Raw genomic sequence first — 19,069 nt, 5'->3', positions numbered from 1 at the left:
AACATAACCTCCCCGGTCTTGCACAGTGAGCCTCAGCTAGTAAAGGAAAACACCTCGTATGTCATTTTATTCGCATTATTGACCTGTTCTGACACATTCAAGGATCTGTGGGCACACACACACCAAGATCCCTTTGTTTCTCCACACCTCTCCGTATCCTGCATTTTATTACATATTTCCTTGCGTCCAGATTGAATTTCATTTGCTACCTTTGATCAGACCATCCATTTCTTTCTGCAGTCCTCACCCCCAAACACACAAATGACTTTGGTAGCATCTGCAAATGTCTTTATCTTGCACCCTACATTTAAGTCTCAATCATTAATACATATTACAAACAGAAAGATACATGACTGATGGCTATAAAACCTCATTAGAAACACCCTCCCAGTTGCAAAAAAAGCAGTCAATCATTATCCTTTGCTTTCTGCCACTGAGCCAGTTTTGGATCCATTTTGTCACTTTCCTTGGATCCCAAGGACTTTTGTTTAACCAGTCCACTACCTAGGATCTTGTCAAAAGCCTTGCTAAGATCCATTTAGACTAACAACTTACCCTCATCGACCCTCCTTATTACTCGATCACAAAATCGAATCATCAATTAGACATGATCTTACCCTAATAAATACATGTTCTTGATTAATCTGTGCCTTTCTAAATGAAGGTTTATTCTGTCCCACAGAATTGATTCCAATAATTTGCCCATCTTTGAAGTGAAACTAACTGGCCTGTAATTAAACAATAGCACAAAGTTAGCAGTCATCTAACCCTTTGTCACCACTCCTGTACCCAGGGAAGAATGGTCATTTATTGCACAATTTTTTAATCGAAACTCTCAGAATAGAATTTGGTTGTACTTCAAATCACAGGAATAATGCTGAATTTGTAGAGTTAAAAATAAATCAAATGATACAGATTTGACTTATTTTTTATTAGAGTGACAAGAACTGTTCTCTTAATAAATGACTGAACATAAATCAATGATTCTGCTCAATATGCCAAAATATCTTCTGCTTGCGTTTCACACCACCACAACTTTAGTTTCAAGTATAAACACAGCTCCCAAGTTAAACTGCAGACCTTCTTTGATCTGCATTGTCTCCAAGCAACAGAGGTCTCCTGTGCTACAACTTGACGTCACCTCGTACCATCTGTCCTTACACCTGAGTGGCTGAATTCTTATTATAATTCAAGGTCCGCACTGAGCTGAGCATTCCATCATTACTCCATGGATACATGCAAGTGAGGCTATCGCAACCATATACCTATCCATGACCTAGGACAGAACATTAATAATTGAGAGCTTAAGAAGATCTATTACCTGTTGAAACACCAAACACTCGTAATTACTTTCAACATAATTTGTTCTTAGTCATGATATTGCTATGAAGAGTACATTTTGATGTTATAAATAAATGAAATTCCACATTCAATATTTTAAGTTTAATTAAATGATACTGAAATTCATTTTACATGGGCCAGCTTTACCACTTTCATCCATTTTTGGATAACACATGTAACATCTTTTTTATTTTTTGCCAAATCCATGCCTTGCTTCCCACACCACCCCCCCCCCCCCCCCATCACACCCCACTTCTCTTTAAGTGACTGACTCATCCTTGGATAGAACAGCATGGATGTGGGATATCCTTCTGCTACTTCTCCCACAGGGGTCTTCTTCCATACAGAGCTTAGTCAGTGAGTGCTGACATTCAGAGAATCAGTTTAGATGACCTTCCTGAGGTCGGATACCTGACGTAATTGAAACAGAAATGGAATTTCCTGGAACTGGAGAGAAAGATGACGTACGTACATTATCAGACAACCATCAAGCATAATCAAGCAAAATAATAGCACATGATCTATTTTTGAACTTCATATTCTATTTTTTGCTACATTCTACTATGGTTTTTAAATCATTGGTGCACATTAAAAATGCTCAGCTTGCTTTGCCTCATAGCCCAGTCCTCAAACGCACACACAAGAGGAATGAGTCATACATCATGTCGTGTTGCAGAGAATGATGAGCTGCAGAATTAAAAGCAAGGACAGTTCTACACACATTTTAACCATTTCCAGTTCTGCACTGGTGTCATTGCAAAAAAACTATAATCTAGGGATGATCTAATTATAATATTCCATTGTTTTCAACAAAAGTGATTAAGTAATTAGATACATTAAATCAGACTATAGTCATCAATTAAAATGCAAAAAGAAAGCATATGAAAAGGAAAGATAGGAAACAATGCAGTGAGAGAGCGGATTTATAAGATTAATGCAGATGTCTCATCAATGGTTGAAACTCAATGGATTGTGAGGCCTCTGTCAATATTCTAAAACACTTGGAGAAATTTAACTCTTAGTGATGAACATGTCATTGGTATCTGAGTAGATTAAAATATCAAGGAAACATAACTCCAAATTGTCTCCACAGGCTCACTTCAGATGTTAATAGAGGTGTTTCTTTTTACATGGCCTAGTATTCAGACCTCACATAAACTACATTGAGGAAGATACATTGCTTCAGTTTTAATTGCAATTCAAAATCAGCATTGCTACAAACAGGAAGCAGTTTGAATACCACTTCCATAGCAACGAAAAAAATGAGCAGTGGTAGTATGAATAAATGTTCACAGATTCTTTCTCAATTACCTGGCAAATACTTTGCTGAGGCTCCTGTTATTGACAACCAAACTTATAGCGTTTAGAGGCCTTGGGATATGAAGGGCTGTGCCTGCTTTAACTCGGACATTGCATTTGCTGTCCATTGCTGTTGTAGCAGCTTCAGGTGGACCAGAGACAGGTGGATTATGGAAAGATGGATATGTGGGAGGTGGGCGCAAGGTGGGTAATGGAATGATGGATATGTGAGAGGTGGGTGAAAGGTGGGTAATAGAATGATGGATATGTGGGAGGTGGGCTATAGGTGGATAATGGAATAAAGGACATCTAGGAGGAGGGCAACAGATTGATCAGTAGAGGGGCATGTTTGCATGAGGCACTACCTAGTTTACAGGGTGTACAGACAGAGACTCAGCTTCTTGATATCTCAAAAGCCCAGTGCTCTGCATTCTCAAATCAGCATATCATGTGACACAGACATCAGGGGTCCCCTCACTGAAGAACTACTTGCTGCTGGATTGGTGACCATGCATTTCAAAAAAAAGATGTGTACAGTAACAGGCACTCTCCTGCAAAGCTCCTTAGGACATTTTGCTAGATTAGATGCACTATATAAATGCAACTTGTTAAAGACCTCGCATTTGATCTATAAACATGCCATCCCTTTGTGTGAACCCTTCCTCAACCAAATGACTTGTATTCCATTTTACCTTTAAATAGCTGAGTTGTGATAATGGCTGCATTTTGCTTTGGAGGCACAACATCTAGGAGTAAAATTTTAAGAGGGTACCTGATTTGAAGTTGGATACTCTGATGTGTCATTCCTTTATCCGGGATTCACAACTGCCATTGCAATGTCCCCTGCATATTGTCAATTAAAGATTTATTATTGCAACTAAATTGAGAAAAATGCACAAAATCAGAGAACAATACTGAGGATTTCCTGCCCAAGTTAAGAAGTGATAACCTTCAGTGAAACATGATTTCATTTGGCAACAAAAGAAGTTTGCAAAGGTATACATCAATTCATCACCATGACATCATGGACTCTTGACCTCATTATGACCTTGCACCTTATTGTCTACCTGTAATGTACTTCCCTTTAGCTGTGACACTTTACTCTGTATTCTGTTATTGTTTTTACCTTGTACTACCTCAATGCACTGTGTAATGAATTGATCTGTATGAACGGTATGCAAGACAAGTTTTTCACTGTACCTCGGTACATGTGACAATAATAAACCAATACCAATGCCAATACCAATACCAATGCGCAACCAATTGATGCCTTTCCAGTTATGTCATTGCATCAAACAACAATGTTGCTGAATGTTATTTCTAAGAAATCTTGTGTATGTTTAGTCTTCCATTGACTCTTCAAATGCTGCCCAAACTTTTGTTATTGGAACTAACCCATCAAAATTTCGTCTTGGGTTCATATTTTGTCGTGCAGAGTCCATATGTAGAATATTTCCTAATTCTGATAGGGTTGTATTGGCATGGTGGTAATTACTTAGGGATAAAAGATAAGAAAAATATTTAGAGAGATTAGCTATGCCGACTTAACCCCATGTAAATGAAGGGTCATTGAATTCTAGTTGAGTCTTAAAGGCAACTGGTTATATATTGGTGAGGTAATTTTGGTGATTTTTTTTCAAATGGGAGGCACACTCTACACCATACTGGCTCTCTGTTACTCCATTTACCGTACCAAATGGAGCCCTGGCAAAACAGATCAATGAGCGTCAAGGAAAAACACTCCAATTCCTGGAGTCATCAGGGTTAGCGTAATGCTATTACAGCACTAGTGACCTGGTTTCAATTCCTGCTGCTGCCTGTAAGGAGTTTGTATGTTCTCCCCGTGTCTGCGTGGGTTTCCTCCAGGTGCTCCGGTTTCCTCCCACGTTCCAAAAGACGTACAGGTTAGGAGTTGTGGGCATGCTATGTTGGCGCTGGAAGAGTGGCGACACTTGTGGGCTGTCCCCAGCACATTCTCAGTAACGCAAAAAGAGACATTTCACTGTGTGTTTCGATGTACATGTGACTAATAAATAAATACCTTATATCTCACATAAAGGAAGTTGGGTGTGGTTGTCGGAAGTCAATGACATCACTGCAGTAGTTCCTTAAGGCAATACCCTAGGTCCAACCATTATCAGCTGCTTCGACATGGACTTTCCTTCCATCATAAGGTCAGGAGTGGGAATGTTCACTGTTGATGACACAATGTTTAATTCCATTTGCAACTCTGCTGCAAATGAAGCAGCCTATTTTTATGAGCAGAAGAATCTAAACAATGTTGAGGCATGAACAAAAAAGCAAGTAATATTCACCCCACAAATAGCCAGACAATGACCACCTCCAACAAAAGAGAGTTCAATTACCCAACCTTGATATTCAATAACATTACCATCATCGAGACCATCACCATCAACATCCCAGAGGGTCACTTTTTACAAGAAGCTCATCTGGACCAGTCACATAAATAGTGTGGCTGCATGAGTAAGTCAGAGGCTGGGCATCCTGTGTTGTGTGACCTCCCACCTGAGCCCCAAAGCCATCTTTTACACAATCTACAGGGCAAAAATCAGGAGTTCAATGGAATGACAGTCATTTGGGTTCAAATCTGGGAACTCCTTACCCAACAGATATATGAGAATACCTTCTACAGAAGGACTACACCCTCCGACCCCTACAACCACACCTAAGTGCTCTCTCCCTGTTCAAAAAGTACCAGCAGTGCCTAGATTCAAAAAAAATTATAAAAAATTCACTGGAAAACAAGTGGTAGTTCTGAAGAATGCTTAGCTCCATTTAAGCACCTTTACATTGCAGCAAGTTCATTTACAAAACCTGGTGCAGTTCAACCTTCAGTGCAATAATACAGACTGTTCTTTGATGTCAAGAATTGAAACCTTGAACCTTTGAAACATGCCTAAAGGATACAATAGCCTCCTCCCACCTTTTAAATCAAGGCAGCAAAACAAAATATTATGGCTTTTTTGTTAGTTGTGGATCGTGTGTTCTGCACAATAACATGATTGTTAAGTGCAATGGACCCAACCATATTCATTTGGTTTTTTTCTGCATTCTGTTTCACTTGAGGAGCTTGAAAATGTTACCTTGTAGCTATATCACAATTTCATGTACATCAATAACTAAAAAGGTGGTTCAAGAATTTACAAAGCCACAATCTAGACTAGCTGGTTTGATGACAGTCGGTCTGCAGTATGGTTTGTGCCTGGAGGTTTATGGTGCTAATAACCCAGCACTGGAATGTAAAGAAAAAACATCTACAAAAGAACTGATATTAGTTTTAATCAAATCATACCAACAACAAGAAAATACCTTTAGTCTGATCTCAATCCTGTATATAAATCAACAATCACTATAACAGAATTATTAGGAAATATTTTCATATGGAAATTACATATTTTCATGTAATTACAATTAGTTTACAAAAAGTAATTAATCTCTGAAGACACGCTCCAAATGATTCACAACGTTCTGTTGTTCTAAATAAATAAAGATCCACAGATGATTTCCATGATATTTAAAATGAAAATAATTAGTGACAGCACAGCTTATCATTTGCTGTCAAAATAAATTCTTGGTTATTTCTTCAAAATAAAAAAAAACTGTTTAGTTTTTCTACACCCCAATCTAAGGCAATTCTTCATAATCCTGGGCAAGGAAGGGCAGCAAAAGAGTGAAGGGTGAAGAGAATTCTGGCAGGAGTAATCACCGTCATCTCAGCTGCCAGGACAAGACTGCACTTTCCATGTCCTTGCTGAGATTGTCAAAATCAGGCACCTTCACCTATATGACAGAGACACAAGAGATTGCAGGTGCTGAAATCTGGAGCAAAAAAGCAAAAAAAAACAAGCTGCTGGAGGAAATCAATGGGTCAGGCAGCATCTTGTAGACGGGAATAGACAGTAAACATTTCAGGTCAAGAACCTCCATCTGGACTGAAACAGTGCTGATAGCCAGGAGCCTCTATTGCTATCTCCACCCTTCCCTCCCCCATCTGACTCCACCTGCCAATCAACCCCTCCTCACTTGGATCCACCTACCGATTGCCACCTCTTTTATACTGGCTATCTCACCTCTTTTAGTCTAGAGGAAGGGTCTTGACCCAAAACGTCGACGGTCCATTTCCCTCTACAGATGCTGCCTGACCCGTTGAGTCCCTCCAGCAGCTTGTTTTCTACCTTTACTTGTATGGCTGTGCACCATGCAGTGGATTATCATGATGCTTTCAGCTGAACTGGATGTACAGCAGTCTGCTTCAGACTTGTCTAAACACTACGGGTACTGTTTCATCATGTGAATTATATGTCATCTACTTTGGTGGAAATAATTTCCATTTTCCACTGGTGCACATGGTTAGTTGCTTCTGTGGGTCAAATATTCGTCACATAATGTTTTTTCTTAAAACAAAGGGATTGTGACAACTCTCTAGGAGTTGCATCATTATGATGGCTAGAAATGAAATAAACAACCAGTATTAAATCTTTTATGATTCATGAAGAGGGTAGCATGGTGCAATGGAATATATGCTGCTACACACGTAATCTATAACCTCCTGGACTTCAGGAAATCCTGACACTCGATAAGATTCCACAGAGGAAAGAAAATGAAATAACCTGCTTAAACAAGTGAGACATCTATCAGTTCTGATGTCAGAGGTGGATCTATGAGTGGAAGGGTTTGCTGAAAATTATTTACCAGCATGTGGTGCAGCTCTGTCAAAACCTGTAACTGTAGTCTGTAGAAACATTGCTCCTGATAATCACTGCAACATGATCATTTACTGCATGAAGTTGCCTAATAAAGGCAATCTGAACAAGGGCAAGGAGTGTGAGGTTTTGGCCAGACAGCTGAGATGATGCATGCATGATTACACTACATACATGGGTTTAGAGAACTCCTTATGCTCTGATATGATTCTCAGGAACTTTCCAAGACTAATATGTCTTTCCCCAAGATGATTGATATTAAAGTGCATCAGGTAAGGTCTAGTCAAGAACACGTGCAACTGAAGTATCAATTCTTCACTTTTTTATTTCAATCCTCCTGAATTCTCATTTAGTGATGTGCACACAAACAGAAATCCATTAGCTCCTAACTTCTCAAAATTGAGAGAATATTCTCATCTATCTTTCATAGATTGGAGATGGATTATCTCATATTTCCTCACAATTAGTACAATCTGCAACAGTTTTACACATTCACTTACTATTGCCATATTTTCTCACAACATATTAATCCCATTTACATAGCTTTCTTCTTCCTAATTTAGCTTCAAATGTAAACTTCAATATATAACCCTCATATAGGTTATTAATATATATGGTAAGAATTGGAGGTCACCATACAGATAAGTTTTTTGAGACCCAGATTAAACTGTGATGTGACCCTCCGCATGATTACCACAGTTTGCCAATGAGCACCTAGCACAGAGACTGGAAAGAGGTACTGTACATCTGACAGCCTTAATACAACAGTACCCCAATATTAATTACATCTGCTATTAAGAAGAAAAAAAATTACGGTAAAAGAAAAGTTGAAAAGTCATTTATCAAATGATTTCTACTTTGTTTCCCAGGATGTTTTATTCGGATGTTTATCCAAAAGAGTGTTTTAAAGTTATTTTCTGCTATGCGTTAAGATATTCATTATGTCATACTTTAAAACAGCTGAGAGTGAAGCAGCAGATTCTAAGCTGGAATAGGACTCAGGAGCGAAAGGGTGAAAAGATGAAGTTGGATTAACTGAAGGTCAACCTTCCAAACCTTCCACACATGGAATAATACTGAAACTGTTAACAATATTCATTTTTATAACACAGATTTGATGTTCACAAATCAATTTGTTTCAGCATTTTTAAAAGAAAATACCTTTGTTTACAGAAATATAAATTTTAAAACTTCAATGATGAACAGCTTTCGGACAAGATGCCACTTAGAAGTAGATTGGTTTTTATTAATAGAAACTGCAGCTGGTCACAAGATACACAGCTGCATTGCAGATGGCATTGGTCAGGTGTGGAATGCTTGCAGGATTCAAACCATAGACATGGAGGAGGCAAGGGGAATGTGCTTGAGGCCCAGGGAATGCAGCATGGCACTCTGAAGGAACTTGAACCGTTAATAAGAAATTTATTGTTCATATGTTTAGTCACATCTAAATAATGCCAATGTTTATTACTAAATTTATACCAATAGAATTTATGTAGTTAGTGGTGAAAGTCAATCTAGAACAAATTATAAAACTGGTCTCCTTAAATCTCACTTTCAACTTTCATTGGCTGGCACTTCAAGCTGTAGACATATGTCATTCCCTGCATATTAATATGTTATTTTCATGTGCTTATACTTCAGAACTATAAGTACGAGAGGACATGGCTTTAGGGTGAAAGGGGAAAGGTTTAAGGGGATCATTAGAGGGAACTTCTTCACTCAAAGAGTGGTGGGAGTGTGGAATGGGCTGCCATCTGATGTGGTAAATGTGGGCTCGCTCTTAACTTTTAAGAGTAAATTGGATAGATACATGGACGAGAGAGGTCTGGAGGGGTATGGGCTGGGGGCAGGTAAATGGGACTAGCCAAATAATGTTTGGGCACAGACTAGAAGGGCTGAATGGCCTGTTTTCTGTGCTGTAGTTTTTCTGTGGTTTCTATGGTTTCTATTGACTGAAGTTACGGCACAATCAAGATGCCGATCATAGCAAATATTTTTGAACATTATATCACAAGGCAGTAACCCAAATGAACCAAACTCCACATATTTTTCAGAAATTTCTCCCAATATTTTAATAATCCCAAAAATGAACTGATGCCATCTTTTCCTTGAAAATTTTCTTTGGAAATTCATTATATATTACTGTTTTACAAAAAAGAAATCTGAAATAAAACTAAGTTCTGAAAATTCTCAGGTCAGGCAGCATCAGTGGAGAGAGAAGCGGAATTAATGGCCTTATGCCAGAAGAGGGAAAAGTTGGAGACGAAACAAATATTGAGGTTCAGAGAAAGGGAAGAGTGGAAGGGAAAAAAGGGAAGAGAACACAAAGGAAGGGGGCAGCAGAGACTGAACAACAACAGGGATAATGGAGCAGGGTGAAAGAGGGTGGAAAGGGGATTAGTGGTTAGGAGGATGTGTTTTTGAGCTTTGGTGATCGCTATATAATTCATTCAGAATGGATGAGGTATATTTTCTACCACATTCACACACAACTGTATAAGAGCAATATAAAAACAATAATTCAGTCTAATTCTTAGACAAGGAAAATATCTGTTAACTTTTACTCTGGGGCTGGGTAAATGCTCTTTACCCTCTTGTATTATTCAGATTATGGATTTAGATAATTATTTGAATCCTTGACAGTGTTTTTTTTCCTACTTTTAGCTCTCTCTATATTGAAAAAAACGTTCTGACATTACTCAAGAGGTCAGTTTGGATACAATATTAACCCGAAACATTGGCCCCAAAATTAACAGCAAGTAAATTCGGAGCATATTTGCAGAAGTGGTAGGAGGGGAACTTGGAAATCCAGAACACACAGAGGCCTTCCCTAAATTAATGGCAGGATCTCCATTGTTTTTTTCTGTTTCTCACCCAGTAGTGCGATATCAGCAGGGAAGTCTGTTGGACAATCCCCAAAGATCTGGGGTATGTGTGATGCCAGTAGGTTTTGAGGCAGATCGGGTGTGGCCAATAACAGCAGGTGATTTTCCTGAGACTGGAAGAGCACTTCTGCATCTTTTGGCTCATACACAGTGTGAAGTAGAAAGTTACCTGCTTAAGTCATTTACTTTGATTGCCATGGGACTGTCTAGTTTCCTAATCCCTGAAAACCCTGGCCAGCTAATGATACATTTAAATTGGGCTCCTGACTGCACTATTGGAAAGGGATATACATTTAATATGTTCTTCCTCCCAAGGGAGAACACACACATTCCTCACAACCCACTAACTTAAAAGTGGTGGCACTCAGGTACACAGCAGGTTGGAGTTGTGTGATTTTTTTTATTTACAACCCCTCCAACCTTCTCCATATTTCATGGGGGGAAGGCAATTAAATTTCATCTAATTAACTTTATTATTGTCTGCTTAGATGTTCTCTTATTTGCTTAGTGTTCCTTGTAGTTCCTGTTTTATAATCAGTGTAAATGCCCTCTTCCAACATGAACACACTAAGATCTAATAATAACAATCTCTTGCCTTCCCAGAAAAAGCAATGATTGCCATGGAAAGGTAATAGATCGTTCATAATCCTATTGAATGACGGAGCAGGCTGGAGGTGTTGAATAACCTGCCACTAACACTATTTCTTAAGTTCTTAGGCTCTCATGTTCAATAATATCATAAATGACCTTCTACCTCAGCACCACCTTCCTGTATCAATCTTATATCTCTTGAAATCCAGAAATCTCTCAATATTGGTTTCAAAAATGCTCAACAAATGTGCATCTGAAGCCTTATATCATATTATGATCACTCTTCCTTAAGGCTCTTTAACTACCAGATTATTAATTAATCCTTTGTCATTCCACAACACAAGACCTAAAATGACCTGTTCCCTTATTGGTTCCTCAACATATAGATCTGGAAAACCACCTCCTATGCACTCCATGAGTTTGTCCTCCAATCCAGTACTGCTAATTTGGTTTGCCCAAACTCTACGTTAATTGAAAGCATCCATGATCATTACAGTACTCTTTTACATGTGCCTCTAATTTCCTAATTTATGCTATCTATGCCCAACATTACCACCACAGTTTGAGATTGTATAGACAACTCTCACTAATGTATTCTGCCACCTGAAGTTTCATCCCTCTGACACAAATTTACTATTTTCTGACTGCCTTTCTCCATTCTGTATTATCAGAGCTACCCCTCCTTTTTCATCTTACCTATAAGTTAAGATTCCTGAAACATTTAAATCCCGACCTTGGTCACTTTGCATCTGTTTTTCTGTAATGGATATTAGATGCTATTTATTTCTCTTTGTGCCATTAATTCACCTATCTTGTTACATATACTGCATGCATTCAGATAAAAAGCCTTCACTTTTGCCCTTCTACCATTTTTCTTTGCTCTAATTTCAACTGGGGATGTACTCTTGTGTTTGCATGTTCTGTCCACTCCTGACAGGCTTTGGTTAGCATTAACCATTTCGCTACTCGTTCTTTTCCCTTTCCCACGTAGCCAAGTATTTCTTCACTCCACCACTACAGAATAGACATCCTCTGTTTCCCAGACAAGTTTCCTCCTCTCACTCCATCAATCAAAATGCTACTTAACTCTCTAAAGGCGGATATTCACTAAATATAAGCTGTGTGTATAGGGGTGAGTTATTGACACTGAGCTTACCCAGATTGTATGAACTTCTTTGTTTGTAACTTTGCCCATTTTATTTTTGCTTTAAAGTAGGGAAGTATTTATTTTTGGTAATATGATTGGGTAGTATTTTGTTGGTGGAATAAAATTAGAAAGCTGAAATGGGAAGAATATTTTTTGCAATATAATTGATGAATAACACAATTTTCAAATGTCCTCTCTTTAATTGGCCCTGTTGGTTAAACAAATGGATAATTACTAATGAAAAAGTGAATTAATATATTCTGTTGGATATAAGAATTCACATCACATTTTTGTAATTTTTGTACAACTTAATTGAAGATAAAATCTGTTCATCCTTTGCTTGTCAACACTCAGATGAACACAGTTAATAGTTACACCTAAAATTGTTGGCAAGTATGCTTTGGGCCTCATGAATCTGGAAACAAATCAGAGGGCTAATAGAGAAGACATAAAGGAGATAGGAATGTGGCTGATGTCTGCCAAGAACCATCTAGCAAGAACGAAAACTGTCTTGTTGAAGTATGGGTAGGGACCTGTACAAAGATGAAAAAATTCTGTTTGTCACTTCATGTAATAGAAACATATTCTGTCACACAGATAGATCTAGCCTATATCACTGTGATGAAGACAATTATATTTTTTTAAAACTGAGCATTCTCTGCATAGATAGACTTGTCACATAAAAAAAATTGGTAGAAGGGATATATTTTTCACAGTATTACTTGAATTATAGAATTAAATGTAACCAGCAAATAGTTTTCAAGGGACAAGGTTCTTTAAGAAAAATTGCTATTGTGTATCCTTCATGTTTGGGGACATGTTGCATCGTCATGACACGGGAACAATTTGTTGTTTCAACACAATTTATATTGCTATGTCTTGTGCTTATAAAGAAAGAATAGAATGTTTGCCTCTGAATTCATCAGATTGTAAAGTAGTTCAAACTCGAAGGTCACTCAGATTGCATAATTTGCAGTTATCACCATTAGATGTAAGTAGAGAGAATGGACCCAGGCAGCCAAGGGTCTCACCCAGATCCCAGGAATGAGGTCTGATGACATTTTCAGACTCGAATATTATTTTACAATTGGCTTCCTGCCTTGCACTCGGTATGAGAATGACCTTGAAAGATTGCACTAGAAAGTTTCAGTGCTCAGAGAGGCCCAGAAAAATGAACATCTTTAAATTTTTGAAGTTGTCATAGCCAGATGGAAAACTCTTCTAGGTCCCACAAAGAATCTTTGGACCTCTCCCAGACTTCTCCCATGCATGCCACCCAATCCCCTCCCCCTCCTCCATCCACCCCACCTTCATTGCCATGACCTCAATCAGTTCAAATCGCCATCCCTTTTGGTAACCTTGTGCCAAGGAGCATTCTTTTGTCCCTGGAGGAATGCAGAGGAGTGCAGCCATGCGGTTTCCTGTCACCAAGTACCAGGCTCCATAGCATTCCCATGAAGCTTGATAGATTTGGTCCTGATCTGGAGACCTTGTGTTGATGAGTCAGGGCAAACTTGTCACTAACTCAGCCATTCACATTGAACATGCATCCAGAGTTTGGGCTAACATCCTCTGCAGTTACTTAACTGTTATAGATGGCAAAAGATGTTAAAAAGTAATACTTTCATAGGGAACTAACTAATATATGACTATTACTCTAACTGTTTTAACTGTTAGACTTGCAAGAAGGAGGACATGGCTGAAGGAAGTGCTGAAATCCAGTGCATATGGAGGACTGATTGTTTTGCAGAGAGGAACCTGGAAGCTACATTAAGTGCATGGAACAACGCAAAGGTACAATTCCTGTCAACAGCCTTGTTACAGTACTGAAGATGTGAGTTCTTTAATTAGCTGTGTGCTGATCAAGTTGGACAAGTATAGCTTAAACACTGGCATCCGCCCAATGATGTGCAAAGTTCCCTTGTTAGCAACTGATGCAGACAAAAAGCTGAGCGATTCTGACCCCACCATTATTGATTTATCAACCCAACCCACTTCATCAGCAAAGCAACAGTGCAATCAAGTGGCTCTGACTCACTAATTACACGTTCATTGATGCTGTTTGGATTCCACCAAAACTACTCAACTCTGAACATCATTACAACCCTGGCCCAAACCACCGCTGAACTCCAGAATTGACTAGGAGTGACTGCCCTCAACATCAAGGCACATGGACTGAGTTTGGCATTGAGAAGCCTAGTCAGTGTGGATGGCAGGAACTCCCTCCAGTAACTGGACTCTTACAAGGCATGAGATTATCTTTGTCCCCAAATACCCTGCCTCCCCTGTAATTGACCTACATATTATTGATTAAGTTAAATGTGCACCTTTTCTCAGGTTAATAACTCATAACCCATCAACTGTCGATAAGATTAATAACTCGATACTAACAAATGAGCCCAGCATGGGATCCCTTTCTAATGTATGAAGCAACTGCTACCACAATTGAGGAAAAACTGCCTTCCATCTTCTGTTCTTAGCTAAATAATACAACTCTGTCCCCTGACTCTCCTTGGCATTCAACCATAAAACACTTCTTCAGGTATTATAATCAGAATATTTACAGGGCGGATGAAAACAGCTGAGGAACCCGGGAAGGGAGCTCACATGCAAAAATCCTGCCCAATTAAAGAACAAGTGTGCATTTTTTTGAATATATGTTTGATTTTCCAACCCGCACAACAATTGGTGAGCGGGGGTCCAGGCTCCAGTGGGACAGAGAGCAGTGGGGGAGAAGTTGGAACTGGGGATGAAAGAGGCTCATTTGGCTGGAGGTTTCCTTGTGAGGTGTGGGGAGAGCAATTTTACTCTTCCAGCTCTGCAAGGCTTGCAGCCTCTCTTGCCACTGGGCTCCCGCTCCCTTTTGGTGCCAGATTCACTGACTCCCCCACTGTAGCACTTAGCTTCGGCTCCTCACCACACAGTGAGCGCCCTAACTCTCAGCACCACCCTGACTTTTCACTTTAACCCCTTCCCTCTTTTCAGAAGGAGGGGGGAGTTTTAATAAGAACACCCTTGGGACTAATGATGTTATTGGCTACTGCTAATTAAATTGTTGACACTAATCTAGTCTGTTTATGGTAGGATCAGGACACATGGAATTGTTTCCCCAATCATCAACACTTTCGGGTGGATTATGAATAAAAATTCTAGTGGTGTGCCACAGGGGTTGGTGCTGGGACCTTTGTAATTTATTATAAAGGATTTGGATGTGAATGTACAAGGCATGCTTGGTAAGTTTGCGGAAGATAATAAAATAGGTCGTGTTGTAGGTAGTGTAGAAGGTTATGTAAAATTATAGGAGGATCTAGATCAGCTAGGTATGTGGTCTAGAGATTGGCAACTGGCTTTCAATCCAGGTAAATGTGAAGTCTCGCATTTTGGGAGATCAAATCAGGGTAGGATTTGAATCGTGTACAGTGAATGGTAGGGCCCTGGGGAGTGTCACGGAACAGAGGGACCTAGGAGTGCAAGTGCATTGTTCACTGAAAGCAGCGTCACAGGTAGATAGGGTGGTGAAGAAGTCATTTAGCATGCTGGCCTTCATCAGTCCGGGCACTGAATATAGGAGTTGGGAAGTTATGATGTAGTTACATAAGACGTTGGTGAGGCTGCACGTGGGGTATTGTGTACAGTTTTGGTCACCCTATTATAGGAAATATGTTATTAAGCTGGAAAGAGTGCAGAAAAGATTTACCAGGATGTTGCCTGGACTTCGGGGCCTGAGTTACAAGGAGAGGTTGCGTAGACTAGGACTTTATTCCCTGGAACATAGGAGATTGAGGGGTGACCTGATATAAGATCATCAGGGGCATAGACAGGGTGAAAGCACATAGTTTTTTTCCCAAGGAGAGGGTGCCAAAAACAAGAGGGCGTAGGTTTAAGATCAGAGGAGAGAGATTTAAAAGGGATATCGGGGCAGCTTCTTCACGCAAAGGGTGGTGCGTATTCGGAATGAGCTGCCAGAAATAATGGTTGAGGCGGGCATATTAGCAACATTTAAAAGCCTTCTAGGTAAATGCATGAATAGGAGGGGTTTATAGGGCTATGGGCCAAATTCAGCTGGATGGGATTAGCTTGCTGGGCAACACGGTTGGCATAGACGAGTTGAACCGAAGAGACTTTTTCCATGCTGTATGGCTGCATGACTCTACAAGGAAACAAAACAAAAGCTTGTTCCTATGGGTTCGCACATCCGTTCTACCACACGGAAATCCATAGAAACAATTTCCACTAACATGCCTGATCTGTCTGTTACAAATGGAGTTCAGAAGGTGTAGCTCATCCTCATCTACATTTCAGAGGGCACAGGTTTAAGATTAGGTAGGATATTTAGTGGGGATTTGAGGAAGAGTTTTTTTCACCCAGAGGGCAAGTTGGAATCAGGGAAGCACTGCCTGAGGGCGGTGAAGGCAGGTACTCTCACATATTTGTTTAGGTAAGCACATGAAACACGATGGCATTAAAGGCCATGAGCCAAGTGCTGGAAAATGGGATTACTATAAATAAACACCTGATGACCAGCATGGGGACAGTGGGGTGAAGGGCCTGCTCCTCTCCTGTGACTCTAATTACCACCACGAAATACGTAATGACAAGAAATGGTGAAAGGTATATCTAAAGAGGGTACAACACCCAAAAAGTCAAGTTGCATTGGGTAACTGAAGACTGCTGTTATTTTGGCTACACGTTATGATTTTTAATACTTTGGAGGTTCCAGTTACACTTGGTTTCACTCCACTCTGCTCAAACTGCTGCTTTGCTTTGATTGCCCATTACAATCTCTCTATTCTTTTGCTGTGAAGGAAGGGAATGTCTCAGTTTTAAGATATATTGCCCTTGTTTACAAATTGTTCAATAGTCTTGCCCTTTCCTTGCTCTCTAAGTTCCCCTGCCTTGTAAAAAAATCCTTTGAAATATCTGCGCTCCTTTAATTCTTTACTCATCCAATTGCTCCACTATTGGCTTCCCTTCAACTATTCGGTTCTTGAACCAACCAGCAAAACCCGAATCACTGCAGTTTAGCAACACTACGACCACTTTGATCACTTTGCACTAAAATGGACTTTGTGTTTTTTGCCCTAATTGTGTTCTTTCTTGTGAGAATTGTGTATAATTTATGTTTAATTTATGTTTTTCTTGTGAATGCTGCTTATATGATGCCATGTGCCTGTGATCCTGCTGCAAGTAAGTTTTTCACTGCACCTGTGCATACACGTACTTGTGCATGTGACAATAAACTCGACTTTGACTTTGCCTTCCTGCTGTCAAGCCATTCATCTCTGGGGTTCTCTCTGAATCTCTCTCCTCTTCTCCATCCTACCTTCCACCCTTAAGATTTCTCCTTAATACCTAGCCTTGCATAATATTGTCAACTTTTTGTTTGATAACACTGTTTTGAAGCATTTATGCTGCATTATATTTTACTGCATATGTATGTTGTTGAGGATTAGGACATGGATAAGGTCAGATCAGAGTCTCTTTGAATTGGGCAACACAGAATATGTGTCTTTCCTGTCCTCATCCTCTACTCAGTGGGGTCCAGCATATCATTCTTACTTTTCAGACAGTCACTATCTCAGAAGGCTGTCCTTGCATGGCCAGCTGTTGAAGAAATGTGTCAACCACTGACTGAAGATTTGCCGCCAATATCTAACAGAGGGGTGGCTTGTCACTGACTGTTAACCACTGTCTTTTATATATGCCTGGATCATCGCAGGCAGACTCGGATCATTTTTGCGTCATTAGCCACACTCAAGACTACAAGCCAGCTGCTCAACAGTCCATCAAGGAGGAGAGTAACTACTATCCAGTCGGTTCCAGTGGAAGCAGATTAAGAAAGAGCAACAGAGAGGGAGAGATAAAGAGATCAATCCACTCCACAAACTGACAGGATTTGCACAGATATAGAAAGGATGTGGAGGCTTTGGAGAGGGTACAGAAAAGATTCACCAGGATGTTGCCTGGGTTGGAGTGTATTAGCTATAAGAGGAGGTTGGACAAACTTGGATTGTTTTCTTGGGAGTGTCAGAGGCTGAGGGGCAATCAGATAGAAGTATATAAAATTATGAGAGAGAGGCCCGGAAAGGTTAGATAGTCTTTCTCCCAGAGTGGAAATGTCAAATACCAGAAGGCATAGCTTTAAGGTGAGAAGGGGAAAGTTTAAAGGAGATGTGCGAGGTAAGTCTTTTACACAGACGGTGATAGGTGCCTGGAACGCGCTGCCAGGGGAGGTGGTAAAAGCAGATACAATAACAATATCTAAGAGGCATTTAGGTAGACACATGAACAAGCAGGGAATAGAGGGATCTGGACCATGTGCAGGCAGATGGGATTAGTTAGATTGGCATCATGGTTGGCACAGACTAAGGACCTGTTCCTGTGCTGTACTGTTCTATGTTTGCTCTACGTTTTCTATCTAATGAACAATGGAAAGATAATATGCAGTGCCCAGGCAATAGGCAACACTCTCAATTTTCTGAGCATTAATTTTATTAATGACCAGATAGTATGCAAAACCAATCGCCTTATTCTGATACCCTGGAACCTAACATGATTTGTTTCCCTCCTTATCAGTAGCAGTAATATATCAGGAGCAAAGGTACTGTACAAAGTTTGCCTGCCATATCAAATACAGTATGGAACCTAAGTTACAAAGCATTGCAAACCTAAGCATTGCAAAACAAAAACCTAATGCTGGGAATCTGGAATTATATTTATAAAAACCAGAAAAACAGTATCTGTAGAGAGAAAATGTACCTGATGAAAACCTGACTTGAAATGCTCTCTCCACGGATGCTGCCTGACCTGCAGAATAGTTCCAGCATTCACTGTTTTGACAGACGATTGTGTTGGTTCAGCAGTGGAGTTATATCACCGGATCGCCTTCCTGCACTGACTCTAATCTGCCAACGGGAGAGAAATCAAGACTGTAGGCAGCTTCAAGCCAGCCCTGATTGAACTACCCCTATGGCTCAAAAATGAAACTCCTTGTACACTACAGTCTCTCAGGAGTAGAAGGGACTCTGAACATAGAGATCAATAATTGCACAGATGAAACTGTAATTTATTAGTTGGTG

At 39.8% G+C, this 19,069-nt stretch overlaps 1 long non-coding RNA gene across 1 annotated transcript; it reads right to left on the bottom strand.

The window, feature by feature from the left end:
- Positions 1-1,604: 1,604 nt before the first annotated feature.
- Positions 1,605-18,869, bottom strand: LOC127569888 (uncharacterized). The gene is made up of 4 exons (XR_007956257.1): positions 18,750-18,869; positions 4,682-4,834; positions 3,413-3,483; positions 1,605-1,788 (listed from the first exon to the last, which is right to left on the bottom strand). It is a non-coding gene; the product is annotated as an uncharacterized LOC127569888 (long non-coding RNA).
- Positions 18,870-19,069: the final 200 nt, after the last annotated feature.

The sequence above is a fragment of the Pristis pectinata genome, chromosome 4, assembly GCF_009764475.1.
Source record: "Pristis pectinata isolate sPriPec2 chromosome 4, sPriPec2.1.pri, whole genome shotgun sequence".
In the NCBI taxonomy this organism is placed as follows: domain Eukaryota; kingdom Metazoa; phylum Chordata; class Chondrichthyes; order Rhinopristiformes; family Pristidae; genus Pristis; species Pristis pectinata.
The sequence above is the reverse complement of the archived record's forward strand: the minus strand, read 5'-3'. Positions and strand labels throughout refer to the sequence as shown.